Here is an 8267-nt window from a genome sequence, read left to right on the forward strand (position 1 = left end):
AAGCATATATTGAGAGGACTTCAAACTCTTTAGTACTGATCCAACCGAAATGTACTGCTTCTTTAGTGATAGAGTTGATTTGAGGTTTAATCCCTAAGGATGGATCCTGATGTGGTGCGTGGTGTTCCCTAATTGTTTCTCAATTTCAGTGTCATAGCTGGTGCAATCTATGACAACAATCAACCAACCCCTCCCAACCACATCAGCAGACCACATCAGCAACCACCAGCTCCTTGATGCCGCACAGATCAGACTCAAGCCCAACCTCAGTACAGAAGCAGCACTCCTTGCTGCCACAAATTAAATTCACATGATCTTTCACAAGGAGATCCTCATTCTTCTGGACATATCTACAGCAATTGACATGGTCTAACACCCCATCCTCATCAGGTGCCTGCACAAGATTGGCATCCAAGGTCCCGCACTCTGCTGGATCTGCTCTTTCTTAACTGATAGAACACAAGCTGTCTGTCTGGCACCTTACTCCTCAGAAGATCGCAAGCTCATCTGCGGAGTGCCTCAAGTTTCATCGCTCAGCTCCACCCTCTACAACACATGATTACTCTGGGCAACATCATCTGTGCATGCAACATCAACATCCTCTCCTACGCAGACGACACACAATTCATACTGTTCCTCTCGTAAAAGACCCCCAACTCAAGAAACCAGTTCACAGCCTGAATGACCAAAGTTGCTAACTGGATGAAAGTCAGCTGTCTCAAGCTCAAGACAGAAGTAGTGATCTTCGGAAAGACCAACTCATCATGGGACTCCAACAGGTGGCCGGCTAAACACGGACCCACACTCAAACCCAGAACCAGTGCCAGTAACCTAGGAATAATCATCAACAGCAAACTGGACATGACCGCACAAGTCAATACCACCACTGCATCCTGCTTTCACACCCTATAGATGCTTAGGGAGATGTTCAAATGGCTCCCAAGCAACACTAGAAAAACTGTCACTCATGCCCTAGTCACTAGCAAGTCGAACTATGGGAGCACCGTCTATGCGTCAATCAACAAGCAGTTCACTAGAAGACTACAAACCATCAAGAACTCGGCAGCCAGACTCATCATCAACCTCTCACACAGAATTCGCATCAAACCACACCTCAGGTATCTCCATTGACTCCTGATACACAAATATGCTCAATTAAAACTCCTCGCACACACATTCAAGGAACTACGCAGCTCAAGTCTCACCTACCTGCAATCTCATCCCCTTCCACCAACCATCCAGACACCTCTGCTCCACAGGACTCCTACTCACACACATCCCACGCATACACAGAACCAGATCAGGAGTACAGGCATTCTCTTAGATAGCTCCTAAAGCGCGGAAATGCCTGCCACTCCACATCTGAGCCTCCTCCTCTCTTCTTGAATTCTGGAATTCCACAAGAAGCTGAAGACCTGACTATTCAAATAACCAATTTACCATAGACATCTACCCTTGCAGGTGACATTACAAATACACATAACATAACATAACATAACAATTCTTCCTCCTTTGTCTGCATGTTTATTTATAATCAAGCTGGTTTTGGAAAGCGAGTGTAGCACTTGTAGGTTTGGCTTAGTCTTGTTGGGTCTGTAGTATGTTCTTCTCATCTGTAAGGTGTAAAGCTCCCTCAAGGTAATGTCTTCAATTGTGACAACCCCTGGGGGCATATCTGTGGTAAATTAGCAAAAAGTCGATTTATTCCTGAGTACAGTGTTGTCTCGTTCATTTGTTCCTGTCCTGCAAAGTACTTGTTAAGTCTGACTTTGCATAAAAATTCCAACAATTCTGGTTTCAGCAGGTTCTCTGTGGGCTGTCGGAACAAATGAGACACCTTTGTTTAAGACCGATATTTCTCCCTCCAATAAATGATGCTGTGACAGGTTGTAATAGATATCTTAGTAGATGGTACCATCTGTATGTTCTCCTTCTGGTCTCTCCAGTCTGGAGGGTTCTTCCTCTTCATCCACTCTTCTCCCTTTTACCAAATCTGTCTAAAAAAGGTTGGACTTTGTGGAAAGTTTGTTGGTCCACTTGGTCCTATGCTATCTTGGCTGGTATCAGAAGTTTCTGAAAATGTAAAACCTTTTACTAGAACATCCTTGGTATCGACAATTAGGGCTACTAGGGTTACATTGAAGTAGAAATTGTCTGCCCTCCTATGCATACTACCCTTTCCAGGTTGCAGATTTGCTCACATGAAAATCTTTGAGTGTGTAAATCTTTCTACAAGTGTAAACTAACCTTTTGTGAATTCCAAATATAGTTTTACACTTGAGAGAAAGATTATTTAGTGCTTTTAAGTTACTTTTTGATGTGCAAATAGTTTGGTGAATCGGGCGCTGTTTCTTTGTTCTCTCTGGATTTGATACTCCACTGCAGTCCTTTGAGTGGATTGAAAAAGGCGGAGGAGTCTCTAAGAGGGAATAGGCCAATGAAGCTTAACTATGAATCCTTTACAAGAGGTATGGTATATGTAATTAAGAATGCGACATAAAACATGTGAAGTAAAATCCGGTACTTCTCAGACTGTGACACTTGACCAATAGTGATGTATCTCTTTGTAATGTTTTTGTTATTGCATCCAGACATATCACACAACAAACATCTGCCTAAACCAAGCCAGACCTATTGGCTTCACCAAGGCTTGTTAGAATTAAAAATGTTTAATTCTGAAAACATGGACTAAACATTAATAAGGACTATAAAAGGGGGAGTGGTCTTCGGAGTGTCTAAGTGACTCCGGTTCTCCTCTTCACTCCACTTTCCTATGCAGTCTCACTCTGTTCAGCGCTTATGCCCTTTTTCTCCCAACATCCTTTTGATACCAGAGGTTGAAGGGAGTGATAGTTACTATGGTTGGCTTTGCCATACTTTTTTTTTAATGCAAATCTGTTCCTATGCTTAGTGTAAAGGAGAAAGCATTCTAGAATGGCAGCAGGCTCCTGCAGGTGCAGCTGCTCTTGAAAACCCTACAAAACCTTGCCAGTGCTCAACTAGGAAAGGAATGCCTGCACATAGTATAGTGTCCTTTTAGACACACTCTGCTTCTGCTACCGACATTATTTCATGTGGGGCGAGGTTGCAGGGGCTCCTTATAATGGTGCAAGAGACCCTGGGTGCCCTCTGTGAACTAGGCAATCAGGCTTGCTAGCCAGCTGTCATTTTGTTCAAGATAAGTGTAAGTTTGGCTAAAAGTAACTTAATTCATACGTCTGCACTTGAAAGGCCATGTCTCCAACTACTGTGTACCCCCTTTGATTACCTCAGAGAATTCAGCCCTGCCATTTAAAAAACATTGTAAGTTGCAGAAGGCCCAAAGTCATGTTTAGGATTTTAACTCAGATCTTTGTTTTGCTAATTGTGTGCGTCCTGGTACTTGTACTTTTTGGACGTTTTTTTATGTTACAGCTATCGTTTGGCCTCTTACCTCCTGTTGAGACAGGAATGTTTTATGCATTGTAAACAAGTGTGTACGCATGACCTGGGTGCCCAACTGCTTGTGAAACTGGTATCTGACTTTTTGATTGGTGCTGTAACCATGCTAGTTTATCTTGTGGGCAGAGGCCTGGGCCTATCCTTAGTGATGCAAGGTTGAGAACCTGTTATGTCAGTGGAGGGGTGCACTATGGATGCCCTCACCACTGGCAGAGAACTACTGTCCATGTCATGGGTTAGTCGCATAAAGTGCTAGTGGCTGCATACCGAGTTGTGAATCATTCGTTACGATCAGGCCTTTTTTCTGTGTTAGAGTAGAGTGTAGTCCACTGACCTCGCTCATGCAAAGTTCTTCTTTAGTATGAGCTCCAGTCCCTTGTACTTCCATTCCGTTTGTGTGTGTCGAGTGTGTGTATGTGCAGTGGATGTGCAGCATGTGGGGGAGTAAGTTTCTGCGGATGTTGAGAGGCTCAGTATTGTGACAAATGGGATCCTTTTTGGATAGACTCTGTTTCAGCATGGCACAGGAGTGAGTCTTCTCCAGACAATAGAAGATTATTGACTGAATTCCTGAGACTGTAGGGTGGAGACCCATGCTCTGAAGTGAGAGAGGATGGAGGCCTGGCTACCCTTAAAAATTCAAAGAGATTCTTCTTGGCAAAAGGCTAATGATTAGTTTGTTTTTAGCACTGCCATTCAGTAGATGGTAGGGATGAGGCTGCAACAGTAGTTTTTTTGTTGATGAGGTTTCTAGGCAAGGTCTCCACTTTTGACTGTCCCTAATTACTGCTTCAGAAAAAGGATGATGAGAGCCAAGTGCGGGGATCTTACACATTGTGTTCTCCTTTTGGATACTCTTGGTCGGAGCTAGGATCATTGCCAGCTGCTGTGAGAGCCAGCCCCTGGAACAAAGGCTCTGATTAGGAGGCAGTCAGAAATTACGTTTGAAAGAGATTACCCCAAAACAATCTTCAAAGCATAAGACAGTGGATTCAAATGCCTTGCCACCCAGTCTCCCAGAGGTGAGTAGACATAATCTAAAGTCTTCACTCTGTTCTGAATGAGCTGAGTGACTCTCATGTGCCAAGAAGCCTGCCTACCTGCCTGCCTGATGAGTGAGGGAAGGAGAGGCAAGTGGCTGGCTCTGCAGGAGAGAGCCTGTCCCGGAGGATAAGCCTAGCATGTTCCCACATGCTGACTGCCAGTGGGTGGGGGGGAGCAAGGAAAGACCCTTGTTCTCTTGTGTCCCCTGGTCTTCCTGAGCAGTTCGCCAAGTCATTCAATTGAGAAGCAATATCGGCTCATCCGGCACCCTTCTGTGTGTCCAAAATTCTGGTGCTGCCACTGCTTTACCTCAGAATTGCCCCAAGAAGAACTGCCGCCATCGCTGATGTGGAAGTCATGATATGTCCTGAAGGCTGCAACTGCCAACTATAGACCGGGTCTCAAGACTGCCTCCACCTGCATTTGACCTGGGACACTGTAACTACCAAAGACAACTATCTGCAGAAGACCTGGCCTAAAGGTAGCAACTGCATGACCAAGCACTGTCTGCAACTGGCCTTAAAGGCTGCAATTGCCAATGGCCAGACGTGACACTATGATATCTACCAGCGATTTGTGAACTGAGCCTTACTATTGACAGACTGTAAAACTGAGCCTGCTTGTGCGAACAATAAGCTTTTTGCCCACATGAACTCTTTGTGGCAAAATCCATTGAAGTGATCTATGCATTAGCAATTATGGCAATCCAGTGTGAAATACACTTGTGCTTGATTGATGTATGTGCCTATATGACATACTAAGTACCATAGGCATTAGAGCTCCTAGAGCGGGACGAAGGCACCAGAGATGTTATAGCACCTTACTGGGGATCATGGATGAGATTACAACCAAGCAATTGTACCTTTCATGAACTGCGTGGTATTTTGTTCTGCTGTGAAATGAAAGTATTAAACTAAATATAAGCCTCAAGCTAAACATTGCATTATTGTGTCTGTTGATTGACTGTTGAGTTCTGAGCTCTTGCCCTCACACTGCCACTTGGAGAAGCCTTTGACTGCTGCTACCCTAGTGGAAAGGGTGTATTTAGCCTATTTGCAGAGGTTTTGTATAGCTATAGTAGGATCGACTCCAGGACACAGAGGCAAACAATCTCAGCTATTATGATTGTGGTACAGGCTGCCCTGTGGCCCATGAATGGGATCTAACAATTGGCAGCAAGTGGAGTCAGGCCTGCCAGTTCTAGTTCTATCTTGAGTAGAACAAAAGGTTCAGTTTAAACACAGCATTACATGCAAAGTACATTGGCAGATATAAGGTTTGTGGGATCAGATCATGACACCCAACCTTAGTTAGTCTGAAGAACCTGCATTTGGAGAGATTGTGAAGGGCTCACAGAAATAAGGATAGTGGCATCATTGAAGGTTTTGTTAGAGACCCATTAGAGCAACTGGGTAGTAGGGAAAACACTGTGATAGTCATTGAGGAGGGTACCATAACAGGGACCCAGGGAGGAAGTGCTGTAGATTCAGGCTCTCATAGCCCTTTAGCACATGTTTTTCCCTGACACACCTCAAGCGTATCCCCAGATTTACTCTCCATGTTTTCTTGAGTCCATACTTCCCTCATGGATTCCAATGGTACTACTGTCACAACTCCATAAGCCATTTCATTGGGTGGCTTAAGTCTACCTGAGACTCTGAATTTGCAGTTAGTACTGCGAAATCTGAGGGAAAGGAAGAGGAAAAGGTGAGACTGAAAGGGAGACCCTGATATTATCTCACCAGGAACAAGAGTAAAGGAGCTGAGAGAAAGGACCCTAGAAGAAAGAAGAGGCGAGAGAGAGGAGAAAGAAAGGGGAAAGGAAAGGCAAGGCAAGAAAAAGAAACAGAAATAGAAAGGCATGAAAAAGAAAACGAAGGAGCATTGGAGAGAGGGAGGATAGACTTAGCGAAAGAAAAGCTCCTGATAACAGCGGAGAGAGCTACATCTAGGAAAGGGGGTTCCATCTCCGACTCTGCAAGAGTACCTGCCATGTTTTCAAAAGAGCTTGTGCGTATGTATGTGGAAGGCCAGGATATTTTGCATTGTTTTGTGAGTTTTGTGAACGCTTAGAGAGCATGGGCTTTGAATGAAATGTTGCTTGCCCAAAGAAGGAATGGCAGTCTTTTGGGAGGATGCAAATTGCTGATCAAATGAGTGCATAAAAGAAGCTCTCATCAGGTGAGGCAGCAGCCAGCTCAGTACCTCGAGCCACTCAAAAAAGCAAGACAGTGGATGGAGCTCTGTTTGAAACTTGAATTCATTAGTTGTGGCACATTCCTCGTAAATGGCTACACCCAAAATTGAGAAGAGAGGAGAGAAAAGAAAACATGAGGACAAATAAGAAGGGAAACAATTACATGATTAAGCTGAATTGCAAGAGCATACGGGTGGTATATATCATTACATAAAGGAAAATGTCATATTGAGTTTTCATAGACCTGATAATTGCAAGACCATATATAGAACATGTATACAAGTACAGGTAAGACATCACTATACAACAGGTGTGATTACCATATTAAATACATATGGACATGAATGGGAAAGTGAAAACTTTCCGGTGATATCACCTGTGCTGTCATAGACATGATAATTGCAAGACCATATATAGAGCATGTATATACAGACAGGTAAAACATCATTATACAACAGGTGTGGTTACCATATTAAATACATATGGACATGAGTGGGAAAGTGAACTGTTTCCGGTGATATCACCTGTGCTGTCATCAAAGGTGAAATATGGCAGACGAGAAAGAGGTTTTATAAAAGATTGCCTAATTGTTATGTATTAACGAGCGAATGATAAATCTATATGATGTCAGATGTATTGTCAAAAACAAGGTGAGCATGCACCAAGTGTTGCCTTCCTAATTATAACATCAAATACGATGGACCAAAAATGAAAAGCGGTAAAATAAACAAAGTGAAACTGCATAACTATAGTGCTTCATTATTCAAAACTTAACAGTACAACTGCTTACCAGAGCTTCGTTATGATCAATATCTTCCTATTCCTGAGAGTAAAGAGACGTGAAATCACTAATAGTTGCTCAAGTTATGGGTTCGAGCCATTAAGTAAATAACGTTTGGGCTGGGGGACCATAGGTGATCAAAGATTAATGTCGGTGGGTAAACGAGGAAATTAAGTCGTTAAAGAGCCTCATTAGGGGATTGTGAACGTGGAAGTGGCCGAAAATCGACTGATAATGTGGCACGTTAAGGATAAGAGTCCTATGAGGTGTACTTCATACATGGAGAGTAAACATGAAACGCGGCCAATAACGGTGCGGTGAAGGGGCGTGCTGAAAGTGCGAGGCCTTTAGATTATGATCCGACACGCTAGAGAAAATACGTGGATGAGCGTTTAAGTAGTTAATTGTCTTCCACAGAGGACATGTGGGCGCGCTGAAATAAACTGCGGGGGGACTAAACATGAGAACCCCTCTCACCTTTGAAAGTCAATTGCTTCGTCTCTGCGGTCCCAGAACAACCGATTTCCGGTTAACGCTGTCAGATATAACCTGACTCCTGGCTGACGTCAGCCGGCTCGAGAAAGCTGACGTACTGTTAATAGCAAAGGACACTGAAAAGTTACTGTGCTATGTTGTAAGACAACAGGAACCACGAACTAAAAATCACGAACTAAAAATCAAAACAAAAATAAATAATTCCTGGCAATGAAATGGCTAGGTCTTAAAGAAGAAGAAAATGAGAAACACATGATTGAGGGCATCTAGATGTGCCAGTGCCGGCAAAGGCCACTATATGATTACTGA

General features: G+C 43.5%; 1 long non-coding RNA gene across 1 annotated transcript in view; it reads right to left on the reverse strand.

The window, feature by feature from the left end:
* LOC146866077 (uncharacterized) overlaps nucleotides 1-7966 on the reverse strand; it is a 100271-nt gene extending 92305 nt beyond the window's left edge. Inside the window, exons 1-2 of the long non-coding RNA XR_014976757.1 lie at nucleotides 7941-7966; nucleotides 7473-7505 (exon numbers count right to left, since the gene is read on the reverse strand). This is a non-coding gene — a long non-coding RNA (uncharacterized LOC146866077). The remainder of the gene's footprint in view (nucleotides 1-7472; nucleotides 7506-7940) is intronic.
* Nucleotides 7967-8267: the final 301 nt, after the last annotated feature.

This window comes from Triturus cristatus, chromosome 2_1 (assembly GCF_964204655.1).
Source record: "Triturus cristatus chromosome 2_1, aTriCri1.1, whole genome shotgun sequence".
Lineage (NCBI taxonomy): Eukaryota > Metazoa > Chordata > Amphibia > Caudata > Salamandridae > Triturus > Triturus cristatus.